Source organism: Equus caballus, chromosome 3 (genome assembly GCF_041296265.1).
Source record: "Equus caballus isolate H_3958 breed thoroughbred chromosome 3, TB-T2T, whole genome shotgun sequence".
Lineage (NCBI taxonomy): Eukaryota > Metazoa > Chordata > Mammalia > Perissodactyla > Equidae > Equus > Equus caballus.
Window position 1 is genome coordinate 55,023,450 of NC_091686.1, and position 18,286 is coordinate 55,041,735.

At 37.9% G+C, this 18,286-nt stretch overlaps 1 protein-coding gene and 1 long non-coding RNA gene across 15 annotated transcripts in view; both read left to right on the plus strand.

Annotated features, from left to right (window-relative positions):
* Positions 1-18,286, plus strand: part of FAM13A (family with sequence similarity 13 member A) — a 316,899-nt gene that overhangs the window by 195,145 nt on the left and 103,468 nt on the right. The window lies entirely within an intron of this gene.
* On the plus strand, positions 16,089-17,011 carry LOC138923616 (uncharacterized). Its single transcript, XR_011437491.1, has 2 exons — positions 16,089-16,332; positions 16,510-17,011. It is a non-coding gene; the product is annotated as an uncharacterized lncRNA (long non-coding RNA).

Below are 18,286 nucleotides of genomic sequence, written 5' to 3' on the forward strand. Positions count from 1 at the left end.
CAGTATTGCCCGCTTCAGACCTTGCTAGCTGCCATCACACAGAAATTCGTTCACCTTCCTGTCTCCATCCATAAATCTCTGGTGTCTGTGCAGAGATTTTTTTACTTTTTACTTTCTGTATACCTCTTAATAGACTGTGAGACAAATTATCAAAGATAAGTGGAGATAATTAAAATAAATTTGACAAAAAATAAATTTTAAATCCTTTACATATATCTTTGAAGAAACAGAATAGATATTATGCCCATTTTCGCTTCAAAAATGAATTTATGAAGCTGTTTTCATCTGCAGTTACTTTCCAAAACAAGTTATTTTTAGTCATAAATAGATAAAAAAAAGTGTGTGTTTTTTACACACACACACCTTTCTCTAAATCTTTTCTTTAGGGAAGTTTCCACTTTTCTCTTTAGCAGTTTGTTAGTCGCCCCAGTCTTAAACACAAAGCTTGGCAGTGTGTATTAAGTATATCGTGTTGCCCCTTTTCTCTAATACAATATTTACTTTGGCTTACCAACATTTTTGCAAAGAATTGTCAAGAAGCATTTAGCTGGGGTTTTCCTGGTATTGATTTTCTTTTTTTTTTTAGTTGCTCTTAGAGGGAAAAAAAAATTTCAGTGAAATCTATTCTTGGTTGACCTATGATCTGGTAAATTTGATTTACTTTACCAAAAACCCCATAGAATCACTGTTTGCACTTATTACGATCAGTGCAATGTGGCTTTCAGCAGAGTTGCCGTCTCAGTTAACAACAAAGATTAAACCAAGAAAGAACTTCTGGTGCTGAGCTTTCCGGAATGGTGAAGTGTCCTGTGATTTCTCAGCAGCGAGTTGCAGGTTGATTTCTAGGGCTTTTGAGAAGTGATTTTTGGCTAACGGTGTGTTTTTGATAACTTTGAATTTTTAGAGTTTAGACGTCATTCAGTATTTTTTCCCAGGTTGACTCACTTTGATCTTTTTTCTTCTTAGTTTCAAATCTCATACAGAGTCCCGTTGCTTCTTGAGATATGATAGAAATACGAATTCTTTTCAGCAAGTCTTCATTATTTTTCTGCTGTTCAGATAGCGACAGTAAAAATGAAATCATGGAAGAGTAACACACTTTAAAATGTGATGTTTTGAGAGTCCGAAGAAGAGCTAGATATCACTTATTGCTTATTAGCTGATTTCCATCTTGGAACATTATTTGTTTAGATGAATAAATTTTTTCCGTATTTCTATAATTGTCTAAAATTGGCATTGAGGATATAATCATATAAACAATCATTTTTCTAATCTTCAGAGGATCTCTCACAATTAGAGTGCTTCATGAGAAAAGCCTAAGGATAAATGTCTCTTGATTTTGTTAGAGCCCAGTGGAATGATCTTTTGTATACTGAATTCTGAGCCAAAGACAGAAGTGCTTAGTGACATGTTCACTTCGTTCGGTGAAAACATTAGCTAATCCATCTATATCATCTGAAACTGCATATTTATTCCTCAATACTGTTAAGAATTTTTTGTAATTAAAATGTATGTACCACAAAATTCACAATAAACTGAAAAGCACAATTTCTAATCTGACATGCCTGCTTTAAAGGAGTAGAGGCTTGTCCTTCTCCACAGTGGAAGTACCGTGGACAAGGTTGGTGGGTCAGTCCCCCGCAGAAATGAGGAGGTAATCGGACGGGTGCAGCCCTTAAGCAAGGCTAGAACATTCCAGTCCTTCTCACGACCTGTGATATCTTATTCTTTTTAAAGATGCTGAGGAAGAAAAGAACACAAAAACTAAACTATAGGTATTAACTAGTACCTAAGAAACAAGCCATTTAAAGATTTTCCTGAAAGGGAAAATTACATATCCACCCTAAAAAAGGACGAAGGAAAGCTCTGTATTATATGTAAAGTTTAAGATCTTAAAATGATTTGAAGCTTCAGCGATAACTATCTTATCTGTTTCATATGTGAAATAGATAAATGATCATTTTTTCATGTTTCTATCACTATAATATTACTTTAAGAATTTTTTTATTTTAGAACTTAAAGAATAGGATTAATATTTTTAGTCTTTTAGGTGTTAAGTAGTATTCATTGCAATGCTTTATTTGAAAGGTAATATATTTCCTTGAATGTGTGATTTTCTTAAAGGCCAAAGGAAAATCTCTAGTTTTGTTCTATAAAGTCAGAGAGAAGACTCAAGGCACCATATATTGTATGACTTCATTTATATGAAATGTCTAGAAAAGGCAAATTTAGGGAAACAGAAAGTAAAGCTGTGACTATCTGGGGCTGAGGGTGGGGGGAGAGAGGGACAGAGATTAACAGTAAATGTCCTGAGGAACCTTATTTAAGGAGAATGAAAATGTCCTGAAAGTGACTTAGGTGATAGTTACAGCATTTGGTAAAGTGACTAAAAATCTTTGAACTGTACACTTCAATGACTTGAAGTAGATTTTATGATATGTAAAATAGACCTCAATAACTTTTAAAAAATACAAATACAGAAGAAAAAAGTTGGGGTAAGGAGAAATGGATATGCTTTAACAAGAAAGTCACTTGATTGCAAAATGCTAAAATATAACAATTGTTGTAAGTAAATGCTATCTTCATGTGTTTGCTACATTTTTAAAGAATTTGTTCCTTCCTCCTTTTCATTGTATATAGCAGAGCATGGTGGCAGGAAGAAAGGTCAGGTCCTCATGAAAGGTGATTCGGAAAGAGGAAGAAGAAGAGGGGGGAAAGCTCTTTGTCTCTTCATCCCTGGATGAATAAACCACAACCCAGGTTGTGGTTTATTGTGTTTGATTGAAAGTTGTTGAAGTGACCACTATTTCAGAGAGACATAGAAACAGAAAGAAAAAGCTTCAACATCTTGGCAGTTTTACAAAAAAGTCGTAGGTCCGGGGCTGGCCTGGTGGCATAGTGGTTAAGTTCATGCTCTGCTTCAGTGGCCCGGGGTTCACAGGTTCAGATCCTGGGCACAGACCTAGCACCACTTGTCAAGCCATGCTATGGTGGTGTCCCACATAAAATAGAAGACTGGCACAGATGTTAGCTCAGGGCCAATCTTCATCACACACACACACACACACACACACACACACACACACACAAAAGTCATAGGTCCATTGTTCATAAGCAGAAAAGTTACCTGGTATGCTACTATGATTAAGGTGAGTTTTGGGACTCTAGGAAAAATGTCCTTAGGTCTGAGTGTCAGCAGAAGTTCATGGTGACCTTTCCTTTAGGTGAGTATCCTGTAGACACACTGAGAGTTAATCAAAGTGTTGTAGTTGGCTCTTACATAAAGAGAGAAAGAGTGATGAAAATGCTTTCATTTTCTGCAATGGGAATAAATAAGTAGCTAACACTATCCCAATTATTTACCTAAAATAATATGACGAAGAATATAGAATTAAAGAAAATATCTTTGCTTATGTTGCAGATTTGATAGATAAATGAGGGAAACTACAATAAATCACTTTTCAATGTGTATTAAAAACAAATATTTCCCAAGGATAGGATGTACTGCCTGAAAGAGTTGTCGTATTCTTTTTTTTTTTTTTTTTGAGGAAGATTAGCCCTGAGCTAACATCAGCTGCCAATCCTCCTCTTTTTGCTGAGGAAGACTGGCCCTGAGCTAACATCCATGCCCATCTTCCTCTACTTTACAAGCAGAATGCCTACCACAGCATGGCTTGCCAATGGTGCCATGTCCGCACCCGGGATCTGAACCGGCAAACCCCAGGCTGCCGAAGCGGCACGTGCACACTTAACCGCTGCACCACCAGTCCAGCCCCGAGTTGTTGTATCCTAAAAGTGCTTTCTTATCCATTATTTTACAATACTTTTCAATTACATGGGGAATACATTTTTTTTAGAAAAATTTAAAACATCGCTAATTAAGACTAAAGTTCCCATTGAAACTCTTGCTCCCCAATTCCCTCTTCTCTCCTCCAGGGGTAACCACTACTATAGGTTTGGTTATATGTTCTTCCAGACTTCTTTCAGTGTATTTACGCAGGAGTATATTTTGCTTACTTTTCCACTTTTTAACCAACAATTTTCATCACACTGACAATATTGTGGTGCTTCACGTATTCTTGAAAGTTCCCTGTTTCCTCCTTCCTTCCTCCTGTGATGTTCCTCCCCTTTCTCTTCTGCCTCTGAATTCGGTGATGTCCAAGTCTCCTCCCCCTCTGTCTGCTGTCTCTTCCGCAGTTAATCTGGTCATCTAGCAGAATGATAATTTTCAAATCCCCATCTTGGACCTGAACTCAGTTCTAAGTTTCCTGTGCCTACCAGCTGTCTTCATTTCAGCCTTTATCATAAACACACTGTGCCCAAACAGAATTCATTTTCTTCTCCTTCCTTCTCCACTTTGTTGCATATTGCATTCTCTCAACCACTAGATTCAGACCTTTTGTGAAATGAGTCACCAAATCTTGTTAGTATTTCCTTGTCGGTATCTCCAACCTCCCTTTCCCCATTCCTCCACACCATGATATCAACTTTAATTTAGGCCTCCATCACCTTGTGGTTAGAAAATTACTGTATTTTCTGCACTCCACTAACCTAATGTATTTATTTTCTTCACACAAGTTGGTCCTGTGCCTCTGTCTTCAACTCCTAACTCTGTACAATGACTTCTGCATCTGTATCTCCTATCCAGAATATTCTACTGAGCCATACTCATAAGTCACTCTAACTAGCAGACCTGTCAGCCTAATCCACCAGATACCTCAAACTCTTCTCTTGCCCTATACCCCATCACCATCCATAGCCAGCCAATTCCAGAATGTTCTCTGACAATCTCACTGTCTTTATTTTGCCTCATTACAACCCCACTCTCATCACCTCTACAGACACATAAGTTTAAACAGTTCATATTCCTGCTTAGCACTTTTTAGTGGCTTACTTGTGCCCAGCCTACAGGAGACTCCTTGCTATGTCCTCTACCTGTCTTTCTAGCCCCTTCTCCCTCAAGGCTATGCTTGTCTTTTTTTCACACCTAGAGCCACAATATAACCCATACTTTCTAGGACTATCTTGGTTTCAGATATTCTCTTCAAGATTAGATCATGTGTCAGAGTCTTTCTTGATATTCGCTTTAAAAATTATAGGGTAGGATGACAGAATAGGAGGTCCCCGACTCATATACCCCCCAGGAAACAATAACTTCACAGCCATTCAGGTACCAAAGTGCCTTTTGGGGAGCTTTGGGATTTGGGTAAGAGAACACAAAAACTCAGTAGAGTGCAAGAGCAAGGAGGGCTGTTTTGAGAAGGCATGCCTGCACCCTGGTGGAAGGCTCACAAATCATGGTTCCATAATTGTGGCTATAGACCTGGAAGAGCCCTGTCCCTCTGTGAACTCAGCTATAGCCCCATTTGACCTTGGTCCTGCTGCCAGCACTATCCTCCACAGAAGGAACATGCCCTTCCATGCCTTGGATAACAAGTACATCAACTTCAGTCCCAGCTGTAGACCCTGAAATAGCCCATGACCTGGCTCTGGCCCCTCTCAGCCTTAGTCCAGAAACAATCCTTCCCACCCAGGGACCTGGCAAGAAGCACAGCCATCCATGTCCCCAGAGGCAGGCCTGCCCACCTCATTCTGACTGAAGATCTGGAAACAGTGTTGTGACTCACTCCAGCCCCCCTCTGCTGTGGTCCAGCAATAGTCCTGCCCACTCAGGGACCTGACAGAAGAGACACTCCTCTGAGCCCATGGAGGCAGGCCCATTGAACTTGGTCTGACTGTGGATCCTGAAACAGCCCTGTGACCTAGCTTCAGCCCCACTCCGCCATCATCCAGGGGCTGTCCTACCCACCGAGGACCCTGGCAGGAGGCACACCCATCCATACCTCAAGGTTGCAGACCTCAGTATTGGCTGGGGTCCCTGAAGCAGCCCTCTGACAGTTCCAGCCCCTGTCAGCTGTGGTCAGGACCCAGTTCTGCCTACCTAGGGAGCTGCCAAGGGACCTGGCAGGAACCACACCCATCCACACACCTAGTCACAGGCCCACTGTCTGTGCACCTTGAAGCACACCCTTGTCCCAGCACTAGCCCAATTGACAAAGGGGCTAGAGTCTCATCATCCCAGGGACCAGACAAGATCCATGCTTGCCTAAACCTCTGGTAACAGGCCTGCCAACCACAGACAGCACTGCAAACCCAGCAGCAGCCCCAAGACCTGGCTTCCGCCCCACTCAACTGAGACCCTAGAGTCAATTTCCTCAGTTCAGAGACCCAACAGAAGAAAATTTTTATCTGCTGAAACCAGTCTATAAAGACTGAAAGAGGCCTTTGCTCCTTCATATGCACAAGTGCCAATACAAGGCTACACAGATCACAAAGAATCAGGCAAATGTGATACCACCAAAGGAAACTAAGGAAGCTCAAGTAACCAAATCCAAATAAATAAAGATCTACAAATTGCCTGAAAAGAATTCAAAATAAACATCTTTTAAAAGCTCAGTGAGATGCAAAAACACAGACAACTAAAGGAAATCAAGAAGGCAATACATGAACAGATTGAGAAGTGTAATAAAGAAATTGAAACCATAAGAAAAGAACCAAACAGAAATCCTGGAGCTGAAGAATATAACAACAGAACTGAAAATTCAGTAGAGAGCTTCAACAACAGACTTGATCATGAAGAAGGAAGAATCAGCAAACTTGAAGATAGGTGATTTAGAATTAGAGGAACAAAAAGACGAAGAATGAAAAAGTGACAGAAGCATGTGGAACCTATAGGATGCCATCAAGCAAATGAATGTGTGCGACTTGGGAGTCCCAGAAGGAGAAGAGAGAAAATGGAAAAGCTTATTTAAAGAAATAATGGCTGAAAACTTCCTGAATCTCAGAAGGAGTATGGACTTTCAGATGCATGAAGCTCAAAAGACCCCAAGCAAGATTAGTCTGAGACATGTTATGCAAATTGTCAAAAGTTAAAGAATTTTGAAAGCAGCAAGAGAAAAACAACTCATCATATACAAGGCAAACACCTGCCTCCCCGCCCCCCGCATCATAAGGCTATGGGCAGATTTTTCAGCAGAAACCTTGTAGGCCAGGAGGGAATAGGATAATATATTAAAAGTGTGAAAGAAAAAAAACTACCAACCAGGAATACTGTACCCAGCAAAGCTGTCCATCGGAAATGGAGAGAGAGAGACTTTCCCAAACAAAAGCTTAGGGAATTCATCACTAGATCTGCTTTACAAGAAAGGTGAAAGGCAGTTATTCACATTGGAATAAAAGGAAGCTAAGTAACAACATGAAAATGTATGAAAGTATAAAACTTGCTAGTAGAGGTCAATATACAGCAAAATTCAGTACTCTAATACTGTAATGGTGGTATGTAAATCACTTTTTATTCTACTCTAAAAGCTAAAAGACGAAAGTATTAAAAATAACTATAGGGGCTGGCCCAGTGGTTAAGTCTGCACATTCTGCTTCAGTGGCCCAGGGTTTGCCGGTCCGGGTCCTGGGCACGGACATGGCACCACTTGGCAAGCCATGCTGAGGTAGGTGTCCCACATATAAAGTAGAGGAAGATGGGCACAGGCGTTAGCTCAGGGCCAGTCTTCCTCAGCAAAAAGAGGAGGATTGGCAGATGTTAGCTCAGGACTACTCTTCCTCAAAATAAATAAATAAATATAGCTGCAATAATTTGTTAATATATATACAAAATTTAAAAATGTAAATTGTGGAGGCTAGCTCCGTGGCCGAGTGGTTAAGTTTGCACTCTCCACTGTGAAGGCCCAGGGTTCGGATCCTGGGCGCGGACATGGCACTGCTTATCAGGCCACATTGAGGTGGCATCCCACATCCCACAACTAGAAGGACCTGCAACTAGGATATACAACTATGTACCCAGGGAGGAGGGGCGGGTTGGGAAATAAAGCAGAAAAAAAACAGATTGGCAACAGTTGTTAGCCCACGTGCCAATCCTTAAAAAAAAAAAAAGGAAGATTGGCAACAGTTGTTAGCCTAGGTGCCAATCTTTAAAAAACAAAACAAAACAAAAATGTAAATTGTGGCATCAATAGCATAAAATGGGGAGGGAGAAGTAAAATTGCAAAATTTTTGTGTCCAATTAAAATTATCAGCTTAAAATCGACTGTTATAAGTTATTTTATGTAAGCCTCATGGTAATCATTAAGAAAAAACCTCTAGTAGATACACGAAAGATAAAGAAATCAAAATATACCACTACAAAAAATATCAACAGATCACAAAGGAAGATAGGAAGAGAGGAACAAAACAACTGAAAAACAGAAAACAACAAAATGGCAATAATAAGTCATTACTTAATCAATAATTACTTTAAATGTAAATGGATTAAATTCTCTAATCAGCAGACATTGTCTGAATGGATTAAAAAACATACAACAATATGTTGCCTACAAGAGACCCATTTTAATTTAAGATCACACAGGCTGTGGAAGGATAGAACAAGGTATTCCATGCAAATGGTAAACAAAAGAGAGCAGGGGTGGCTACACTTACCTTGGACAAAATTTTCACTTTCAGTCAAAATCTGCCACAAGACAAAAAGAAGGCCACTATATAATGATAAAAGGGTCATTTCATCAAAAGGATATAACAACCTTAAATATATGTTCACCCAACATCAGAGCGCCTAAATATTAAAGCAAATGTTTACAGAACTGAAGGGAGAAATAGAGAACAATACAGTAATAGTCAGAGATTTCACTATCCCACTTTCAACAATGAATACCTCATCCAGACAGGAAATCATAAAAGGGAGAGCAGACTTAAATAACACTGTAGTCCAAATGGACCTAATAGACATATCCAGAACATTCCATCCAACAGCAACAGAAAACACATTCTTCTCAAATGCACGTGGAACATTCTCCAGGATACATCACATGTTAGGCCACAAAACAAGCCTTATCAAATTTAAGAATATTGAAATCATGTATCTTTTCCAACCACAATGGTATAATACTATGAGTCAATAACAGGAGGAAAATTGGGAAATTCACAAATATGTGGAAATTATCACACTCCTGAAAAACAATGGGCCAAAGAAGAAACCAAAATGGATATCAAAATATCTTGAGACAAATGAAAAAGGAAACATGACATACCAAAACTTATGGGATATGGCAAAAGTGGTTCTTAAATGGAAGTTCATAGTGATAAATGCCTATCTTAAGAAAACAGATCTCAAACAAGCTAATTTTACACCTTGAAGAACTAGAAAAGAAAAGAACAAACTAAGCTCAAAGTTAGCAGAAAGAAGGAAATGATTAGAGCAGAAATAAATGAAATAGAAACTAGAAAGACAATAGGAAAGATCAGCAAAACTAAGAGTTTGCTTTTTGAAAAGATAAACAAAAATGACAAACCTTTACAATAGACTAACCGAGAAAACAGAAACAGCACTCAAAATTATAAATGTAAGAGGAGACATTACAACTTGATACCACAGAAATACAAAGGATCACAAGAGTCTACTGTGAACAATTATATACCAACAAATTGGATAACCTAAGGGAAGTGGATAAATTTCTAGAAGCATACACTCTAGCAAGACTGAATCATAAAGAAATAGAAAATCTGCACAGACCAATAACAAGTAAGGAGATTGAAGCAGTAATCAAAAGCTTTCCAACAAAGTAAAGCCAAAGACCAGGTGATGTCATGAGTGAATTCTACCAAACATGTTTTTTGCATGCACACTCTTTATTTGGAAAAGTCTAGAAGACTATTCCCCACATTGTTAGTATCTTTAAATGGTGGAATGACGGTTGGTCATTTTATCATTTATGCTTTTATATATTTTTCAAAGTTTCTGTAATTAAAGTGCATTCAAAAATAAGATGAAAGAAGAAAAAATGTTTAATTTGGTTAGTTCAAAAATATTTAGAGTACTACCAGATATCCCTATCCATATGCACAACTATAGAATTTGTTTTTGTTATCAGACCAAAATGGGGATCATGCACTGCATTGGCAACTTCTATAGTTTACCATCCGGTTCTACCAAACATTTAAAGAAGGATTAATGCAAGTTCTTCTCAAACTCTTCCAAAAAATTGAAGAGCAGGGGAAATTTTTACACACATTTTATGAGGCCAGAATTACCTTGATATGAAAGGAAAGGAAAATTACAGACCAATATCTCTGATTAATATAGATGCAAAAATCTTCAACAAGTTACAGCAAACCAAATTCAACAGGATATTAAAAGAATCATACACCATGATCAAGCAGGATTTATCCCTGGAACACAAGGATGGTTCAACCTACACAAATCAATCAATATGATATACTACATTAAAAGAGTGAAGAAGGGGCCAGCCCAGTGGTGCAGCGGTTAAGTTAGCACATTCTGCTTCGGTAGCCTGGGGTTCACTGGTTCGGATCCCAGGTACAGACCTAGCACTGCTTGTCAAGCATGCTGTGGCAGGCGTCCCACATACAAAGTAGAGGAAGATGGGCATGGATGTTAGTTCAGGGCCCGTCTTCCTCAGCAAAAAGAGGAGGATTGGTGGCAGATGTTAGTTCACGGCTAATCTTCCTCAAAAAAAACCTATATGATCATCTCAATAGATGGAGAGAAAGGATTTGACAAAATTGAACATCCTTTCTTAATTAAAAGCTCTCAACAAATTAGGTATAGAAGGAACATAGCTGAACATAATAAAATCCACATGTGACCAGCTGTAGCTAACATTGTAATCATTGGTGAAAAGCTGAGAGCTTTTCCTCTAAATCAGAAATAACACAGGAGTGCCCATTCTTACCACCTCTATTCAACACAGTACTGGAAGTCCTAGCCACAGCAATTAGGCAAGAAAAAGAAACGAAAGGCATCAAAATCAGAAAGGAAAAATTAAAATATTCTCTGTTTGCAAATGACATGATCCCACATGTATAAAATCCTAAGCTCCACTAAAAAACTGTTAGAATTAATAAGTGAATTTGATAGAATTTCAGGATACAAAATCAATATGCAAAATCATTTGTGTTTCTATACACTAACAACGAACTATGTAAAAAAGAAATTAAGAAAACAATGTGTTTACAATAACATCAAAAACAATAAAATACTTAGGAATAAATTTAACCAAGAAGTGAAAGATCTGTACACTGAAAACTATAAGGCACTAATAAAAGAAATTGACGAAGACACAACTAAATGGAAAAGATATCCTGTGTTCATGGGTTGGGAGAATTAATATTGTTAAAATGTCTACGCTACCCAAAGAGAGCTACAGATTCAGTGCAATCCCTATCAAAGTTCCAATGGCATTTTTCACAGAAAGAGGAAAAAAAATCCTAAAATTCATAGGAACTACAAAAGACCCCAAATAGCTAAAGCAATCTTGAGAAAGAAGAACAAAGCTGGAGACATCACACTTCCTGATTTCAAACTATATTGCAGTATTGTAGTCATCAACACAGTATGCTAGTGGCATAAAAACAGTCACATACCAATCGAACAGAATAGAGAGCCCAGATATAAACCAGGCATATACAGTCAACTAATCTTTGAAAAGGACACCAAGAATACACGGTGGGGAAAGGATAGTTTCTTCAGTAAATGATGTTGGGAAAACTATATATCCAAATACAAAAGAATGAAATTGGACCCCTGCCTTGCACCATATCAAAAATCAGCTCAAAATGGATTAAAGCCCTAAATGTAAGACTTGAAACTGTAAAGTCTTCTGGAAGAAAACATTGGGAAGAGCTCCTTGACGTTGGTCTTGGCAATTATTTTTTTGATATGAGACTAAAAGCACAGGCAGCAAAAACAAAAATCAACAGATAGGATTACATCAAACTAAAAAGCTTCTGCACAGCAAAGGAAACCATCAACAAGATGAAAAGGCAACCTACTGAATGAGAGGAAATATTTGCAATCCATATACCTGATAAGGGGTTAATATACAAAATATATAAGGAATTCATACAACTCAATAGCAAATAAACAAATAACCCGATTAAGAAGTAGACAAAGAGCTTAGACATTTTTTCAAAGACGACATAAGAATGGTCAGCAGGTATTTGAAAAAGTGCTCAACATCACTAATCATCAGAGAAATGTAAATTAAAACCTTAGTGAGATATCACCTCACACCGGTTAGGATGGCTGTTATCAACAAGATGAGAGAACAAAATGTTGGTGAGGATGTGGAGAAAAGGGAACCTTTGTACGCTGTTCGTGGGGATGTAAATTAATACAGCCATTATGGAAAACAGTTTGTATTTGTCAATTATAGCTCAATGCTGGAAAACATTATAATAATCTTACATGTGACATTTTTTTGTCTATGTCACAGTTTTGTCAGATAGCCCTGTAAAAAGAATTTCAGGTCTGAAACATAACCCTGGAGGAAGAAACCATGATTCTGAAAAGGTTATTCATTTCACAGATATTTATTGAGTAAGGTGAATTATCCAGGGTCATATATTTAGTTGACAGGCTGAGATTAATATATGTCTTCTGATTGCTTTACAGTTATTTCCTGCCTGTCGTCTACCTTGAGTTATTTTGCCCTTTCGTATGTTTATACTGTGTCTCTCTCTTCAACCTGACTGTGGCTTCCTGGGAGAGAGGGGCTGTGTCTTATGTTTTATTCATTTATTTGTTTATTTGCATCCATGACAGTACCTAGTAGACATATACTTAACTGCTGCTGCCATGGTTATTGTTGTGATACTATTATATGTGCTCAATTTGGATTTAAATTCCTCTCTCTTCCTCTAGCTGACCTAGACCTCTCAGAGGTTGAGTTCTGATACTAAAAGAATAGAATTTTATGTGTCGGTTTTCTCTCTCTTGGTCCTTGCAAAGTCCCCACTCAAGGGAACCCTGTACTGCCCACCTTTAGAGATGCTACAGAAGGCGGGACAGTTGTACCCTCTCGTCGTCCCCACTTAATCTCTGTGCCCTGTCCCCATAGGGGCCCTGACTCTGATGTTGCATTTCTGTCAGTAACGTGCTGCTTAGTTATATAGGAGAAATCCATTGTTTAATGAGACTTGTAACATTGTGCAAGTCTCTGCCCTTTTGGCAGAAAGTCCATGCCTTGTGATATTTGCCAAACAACACTTCATATTTTAGTCACGTATTACAATAGTACTTTGCATAAGATTGACTTTCAATGGTATTAATAACCAATCAGTATTCAGCAATATTAGCTGTCCCCACTGTCCTTTAACCTATCTGATCTATTAACTCCTGCAGTTAAATATGTCTGTCTTCCTTTCTGAAGTCCAGCCAGCAACAGAAAGTAGTCGTAACTATCCGGTGTCTCTACTTCCTAAAGGGCACTCCAATGACTTCCTGAACATGTGTGTGTTCCCTATAGTGTTTCACTCTCTGCTACTGGGAGCCAAGTTTCAGAACTTTTAACTAACTAGTGAAGTGAAGCTGAAATGAAATTAGGATTCTTAGCTACAAGATTCATAATCATATCAAGTACAATAGTTTGAAAGATTACCAGATATAAATGTGCTGCTGACTGCAGGGTTTACTGCAGCAGCTCCCATACGAGAAAAGGAGAGTTTAAAACCATCTTGTGGAAAGCATGGTGGTCAACCTCTCCACACAGTGCCCCTACAGAGCTACCATTTTCTGAAGTGTTCCCTCTCTCTGGCCGTCATAACAAAGATTTATGGAAAAGTAGGTTTGAAAAAGGCACCAGCTTCCCAGACTGGATTAGAACAAATATCTAACTCTGTCTCTACAGATAGTTTTCTGATCTGTTCTTAACCACCGCTAGCTCCAATGATAAATATTCCAAGATCATCTTAGATAAACTATTTCATATAAGCTGGGTATCTATTAAAAATATTTTCGAGTGTTTTAAATTCAATCTCCTTTTATTCTTATAATTTAAAATGAAAGTCTCTGATATTTCTCTAAGTATTTTGATTATTAAAAAGCAAGCAGTTCCCTACCTATTCACCAAAATCTGCCGCTCATTACAAATTGCTCTGACGATTCAAATTTTGACAGTTCACTAGGATCCAAAATTCAATTAAAAAAATTTTGTCCCTTTTTACAGTATGAATGGTTGATAAAAGAGAAAGTGAGGAATGGTGAAGAAATTTATTATCATGTTTGCAGACCATTTCTAATAGCATATAGATCACCAGAGTATGTGTGGACTGATATGGTCTTAACTGAATTTATTTTAGTCATTCAAAGTCAACATAGTCTTTTTGGGCACATTCTATGTACTGCACATCTTGCACTGAGTCCTGAGAAGCCAGAAAGAACAAAGGCATGGTCTCTAATCTTTAGTGGTCTCCCAGTACAGTGAGACAAACTTGTATGTGGTTAACAATGATTTTTAATGCAGAAGGTTTAAAAGTGGCTTCATAAAAATTAATAATAATAATAATAGAGGTGCTATAAAAGCCAAAAGGACTTCTTGAAAAAAGTTAAAGGGATTCAAGGCCTTTACAAATCTGGCTCAACCTACCTTCCTGACTGACTCTTCCATAATTCTTTATCCTCTACCCAGGCTACATTACAATCACATTATTTCAGATGTATCCCAGTGATTTCACACCTCTGTATCTTTGCTAAGGTTATTTCCTTTATCTGGAGTGCCCTTGTCCTACTTTGTTAATGGTCAATGAAATTTCATCTTCTCTAGGAAGCTCCCTCTAATTCTTACCATTTCATATAAATGGAATCACGCAATATATGTCCTTTTTTGTCTACATTCTTTCACTTAGCATAATGCATATCACAGCATATATCAGTGTTTTATTCCTTTTAATGGCTGAATAATATTCCATTGTATATATATGTATACTGCATTTTGTTTATTAATCAGTTGATGGACATTGGGGTTGACTTTACTTTGGGGCTATTATGAATAATGCTAGTATAAACATTTGTGTACAAATATTTCTGTGGATGTGTATTTTCACTTCTCTTGGGTATATGCCTAGGGGTGGAATTGATGTATCATATGGTAGCTTTATGTTTAACTTTTTGAAGAATCCATAAACTGTTTCTCAAAGTGGCTGCTCCTTTTTGCGTTCAATGGGAAAAGCAGTGTATGATATTTCCAGTTTCTCCACATCCTCATCAACACTTGTTATTATTTATCTTTTTTATTGTAACCATCCTGCTAGGTATAGAATGGTATCTCATTTTGGTTTTAATTTGCATTTCCCTAATGATTAATGATGTTGGGCATCTTTTCGTGTATTTGTTAGCCATTTGTATGTTTCCTTTGGAGAAATGTCAATTCGAATTCTTTGCCCATTTTTTAAATTGGATTAGTTGTCTTTTTATTGTTGAGTTGGAAGAATTCTTTATATATTCTAGATACTAACCCTTATCAGATGTGTGATTTTCAAATATTTCCTCATTCTGTGGGTTGTCTTTTCACTTTTTTGGTAAAATCATGTGAAGCACAAGAATTTTTAATTTTTATGAAGTCCAATTAATCTATTTTTTTCTTTGTTGTTTGATCTTGATGTCCTATCTAAGAAACCATTGCCTAATCCAAGGTCATGAAGATTTACATCTATGTTTTCTTCTAGTATAGTTTTGCTCTTACATTTAGGTATTTGATCCCTTTTGAGTTAATGTTTATATGTGGGGTGAGGTACTGGTCCAACTTCATTCTTTTGCTCGTGGACATCCAATTGTTTCAGCACCATTTTCAGAAAAGACTATTCTTTTCCCATTGAATTGTCTTTTTGGCCCCCTCATCAAAAATCCGATCCTGATTTTAGAAAAACAAAAACAAAATAAAGTTAGCATCCTAGCTCTTCTCTCACCACCATTATTTTCTGAAAACATGAACTTCAGTTTAGTAGAGACATGAGCGTGGCTTAGCTCTATAAAATATTACAGCATAATCCAAGGATTTTTTCTTATTTCACACAGCACTCAGAAAAGACTGCTCTTATCTCCTGCCTCCCAAATCTACCAGTGTATCTTCATCCGTACCCTTACACTCTGCCTTCTCTCCTATTACCATGGATGAACGGAACTTGGACCTCTCTGGGGTCAACCCCTCTGCTTGAACTCTGAATCCCATTCCTTCTTACTCAAGGACTGTTTTACAGTGATCACCTCCCTCCTTTATGACATCAGTTTCTCCCTTCTAGATCCTTCCCATCAGCATAGAAACACGCTATAATGGCTGTCAACATTTTTTTAATCTCTCCCTAGAAACAATATTCCTCCTCTTCATTAGAGCAAATCTCTGGGAAAGGATTATATGTACTTGCTGTCTTCATATCCTATCCTCCCATTCTTTCTTCAACCCCCACACCACTGCAATTGTTCTTGTAAAGGACACCAACAACCTCCATTCCACTGTGCCAAATCCAAAGGTCAGTCTACTGTCCTTATCTTACTCCCTGTCTCAGCAGCATTTCACCCAACTGATCACTCCCTTTTGAAGCACTTTCATGTCTTTGCTTCTGAAATACCACACCCTCCTGTTTTTCTTCTGAGCTTATTGGACATCTTTTCTTAGTCTTATTTGCAAAATCTGTCTTCTTTTCCAGACCCCTCAAGGTTGGCTACCTCACAAGTCCACTTGGGTATTTAACGAGCATCTCACACTCAAGCTGTATAAAACGGAACTCCTAATTTACGCTCCTGCCTAAAAAAAGGTGATCCCATTTCTACCCAAGTTTTCCCCCATCTCAATAATTTGTACCACCGATCACCCAGTTACTCAAGCCAAAAACTGTATGATTCCTCTACTTTTCTCAACCAATCCATCAGCAAGTTCTGTTGACTCTGCCTTCAAAATAGACACTCAAAATACATGTGGAATCTAAATTGTCAGTCTCGAATTATCATCTCACAAGTAAATAATATTTCATTATAAAGAGAAAAGGTCCTTTTACAATGGAGAAATCTGGCAGTCATCACTTGAACCAAATGATTAAACTTATCATTATTTTGGATGAACATATGATAAGCATAAAAAATATTTTTGAGGACTAGAAAATGTCATAGAAATATATTATTGATTATTAAATGAAAAATTTTATAAAACACTATAAACTGCATAATGTCATATTTTTATTGTAGTAAAATATACATAAAATTTACTATTTCAACCCTTTTTTTTATTTTTTAAAGATTTTTTTTTCCTTTTTCTCCCCAAAGACCCCCGATACGTAGTTGTGTGTTCTTTGTTGTGGGTCCTTCTGGTTGTGGCATGTGGGACGCTGCCTCAGCGTGGTTTGATGAGCAGTGACATGTCTGCGCCCAGGACTCCAACCAATGAACCACTGGGCCACCTGCAGCGGAGCGCACGAACTTAACCACTCGGCCACGGGGCCAGCCCCTATTTCAACCCTTCTTAAGCGTACAGTTCAGTGGCATTAAGTACTTTCACATTGTCCCATTTTTATATATAATTTTGTATGTGTTATATAAATAGGAAAAATGGAAGAATATGGAATCATATTCAAAACTGGTTATGCAAGTGATGGACTTGTATTTGACTTTTACCTTTATCTTGTCTGTATTTTCTAAATTTCCTATGTGAACACATACTGTATGATTTGTAATAAGAAAAATGTGTTTGTTGTCTTTTAAGTCAAGGATGGCATATGCTTCAAGGAGGAAGTAGTCATTGTCAGACTTTAGAGAAATCACGTATAGTGACAATGGAACTGCTTTTGGGCTTGGCAATTATGGCTTTACACATTCAGGAGGATAAAGTCCCCTGAATGGGGAAAACAGAAAGGACAAAATATGGGAAGCCCAGGAAAGCTGAGATTTTTTTGGTTGAGTAGGAATGGGGCCAGGAGGGGATTCCAGGCTCGGAGAAATGCCTGAAACAGAAGCAAGTGGGAAGGCAGAGCATGACAGCGGGCGAGAGCAGCTCAGCCTGCCTGGACCCCCAGTTCATGTGGAGGAGACCGTGCTAATGCATGTGGATGTGGAGGAGTGGAAGGGCCCTGCTGAGTGTGTGGAGAGTTTGGATTTTATTTTGTAAGCTATGAAGAGCAATCATCAAAGCGTTTTGACATTATTAAAGCAGTATTTTGGGAAGATCAAATCTGATTAATCTGAATTTGTAGAGGGAAAGACCAAAATCAGTAAAACCTATTAGAAAGAGAAAGCTGTAATCTAGGGGTTAAGTAAAAAGAATTTAAACTGGCGGGGGAGGAGGGAGAATGGAGGAGAATAGGTGGTGGTAGTGAACTAATGTGCAGGAAAGGAAGAAGAGACAATATTATCTCATTTAAACCTTTTTTAGTAACAATATCCATTCACTTATCATTTGGTTTCACTTATCATTTATCAAATTCTGTACTGTAT